General features: G+C 38.9%; 1 long non-coding RNA gene across 1 annotated transcript; it reads left to right on the forward strand.

Annotated features, from left to right (window-relative positions):
* Positions 1 to 307: 307 nt before the first annotated feature.
* Positions 308 to 1877, forward strand: LOC144565971 (uncharacterized). The gene is made up of 3 exons (XR_013515086.1): positions 308 to 630; positions 1248 to 1461; positions 1559 to 1877. It is a non-coding gene; the product is annotated as an uncharacterized LOC144565971 (long non-coding RNA).
* The last annotated feature ends 596 nt before the right edge of the window (positions 1878 to 2473 follow it).

The following is a 2473-nucleotide window of genomic DNA, read 5'->3' on the forward strand; positions in this document are numbered from 1 at the left end:
TTCTCTTCGTGAAAAAATATCTTCTATATATATAAAGCTGTTGCTAGCAAGAGCTTGCATGGCACCACCAGACACTACAACAGATTTGATTTTCTGCGGCCGGTATCAGCGGCCGGTGATACGCCGGTTGCAGAAAGTATATTTTTTCCCAAAAAAAAAAATTTAATCGTAAAATCAGATGCGACGAGGATTATCTGCGGCCGGTTGCGTCGCCGGTCGCTGAAATTTTTTTTTTTTTTTTTTTTTTTTTTTAGCGCGGAAAAATTTCGCCCCAAATCCCCAGATTATGGCTTATGCGCGCAGAACCCATCTCGACCCCCAAATTTTGCTCCCCAATTTCGCCCCCCAAAACCCTTCTTCTCTGACAGATCCCCGTCTCTCTCGCCGTACCCATCTCTGTCGCCGTAGCCGACCATCTGTCTCGCCGTACCCGACAGAACCCTTGTCGCCGTACCCATCTCTCTCGCCGCACCCTTCCTCTCTCCGTCTCTCCCATCTCTAAACCCGTGGCTCCCTACCGGCGTGACTGAGCTCCGAACAGCGGACTGCACCGTCGCCGCTGCCTACGCGAAACTGATCTCCTCAGGATAGCCGTGCCCTTCCCTTCCCCATCTGGACTACTAGACTGAGGTTAGTGCATTTTCTGTTTTATTTTTAATATTGTTGAATCTGTAAAATTTGTGAAATTTGGTGGTTAAAGGGTATAAATTCGGTGCCAATTTTGCAAATTTCTGTGAAACTTTGTGAAATTCTGTGAATGTAGGTTATTCGGTATAAATTCGGTACCACTGGATTCATAGTACTGATTCATAGGCACTTTTGCAAATTTCTTTAATTAAGGGGTTGATCTGTTAAAAATCTTCACCTTGGTAATAACTTGATATATCTCGCATATACCAGATTTTTCATAATATATATAAGGGTAGGTAACATTTCCAATTATAAAATTGCTGTGAAAAACTTAGAATACCAAAGTTATGTACTGGTACTGATTTAAAATTGAGTAATTACATGAATAAAATTAAATTTGTCATCATCTAATGGATCTAATGAACTGGTAAAAAGCTGTTCACCATGGGATAATGAGTCAAATTGTAACCAAAAACCCAAACGTGATCACACCCAACAATTGCCCAAGGCGATAACTTTGGTCTAGGTGCTCTAGGTAAAATAAACATTCTTTGAAATTTTAAATTTATTTTAAGTTTTGTAAGATAATATTAATTGTCTTATGTTAAATGTTGTAGGCAAGACGAGAGCCATGTATCGCTCTGGTGGGCCTAGCGATGCTCCGCGGCTACGCATTATTCACAGTCGTATACTTCTATGCCGGCGGCTCCGCATTTCACAGACGAGTACATCGATATGATGTGTTCTCGGATACTTGATAGGATGACCGATAGGATGACCGATCAGCTGACCGATCGGATATCCGAGCGGCTGTTAGCCAGAGCTACTCAGGTACAAAATTCGATATTTCAATATATTTTAATTGTGAACCCTAAATTCTAAATCTCTAAATGTTTAATTATTTAACTACTTTCTTACAACCTCACAGGGAGGTTCGAGCTCACACCAGGCCTCGATGCCCGCTCCTCAGGATGACGAGGATCATGACGACGATGATGACGAGGGGTATTACTCGGATGTTGGCGGCGATGGCACTGCTTAGATGGTACTTTTGAGATGTTTATGTATTCATGTCTTGTTTGGATGGTACTCGACATTTAGATGATACTGTTTATGTTATTCGGTATTTATGTTTATGTTATTCGACATTTAGATGATACTGTTTATGTTATTTAGTATTTATGTTTATCTTATTCGACATTTAGATGATACTGTTTATGTTATTGTTAGTTTGTAATAATCTAGAAGTCAATAATACGATAAATTATCATAAAGCTTTGTTCATGAATTGAATGTTTATTTATATATCATTTTGTTGCCTTGAGTATTATTGAATTTATGGATCATTTCGAGTTCATGACTGAAATTGTGAAACTCCATAATATAGATGATATATACTCTTAAAAAGTCACTGACCAAGGTAATTAGCAGGAACACTAATTACCGCGATAAGGTTAGTATGTGGATTAAAAGATGGTTAAGTTTTACAAACCACCTGACACGAGATGTCATTTTAATCACATAGATACATGTTTTAGGAACATGGTATTTGACAGACCCCGAATGAAACATTAAATATAATTGTGTTCGTGTCATTTATGTTTTCATTCAGTGTCACGTTCTACAGTATGAGGTATTTATCGTTCCCACTGAGAAATATGTATGTGTGATTGTTATCCACCGCTGTCCGTAAAAAGCAGTCATAACGGTAGTTTTTCCATATGTATAGCTTAGCTGAGGAAGTGATAGTTTACCAAGAATACTATTTGTCCCTCGTATCTCTATACGAGCTATAGCATCACTGGGCCCCTTGGTAGAGTTAGATTATCTGCTAGCGGTATAA

Source organism: Carex rostrata, chromosome 15 (assembly GCF_964058835.1).
Source record: "Carex rostrata chromosome 15, lpCarRost1.2, whole genome shotgun sequence".
NCBI lineage: Eukaryota > Viridiplantae > Streptophyta > Magnoliopsida > Poales > Cyperaceae > Carex > Carex rostrata.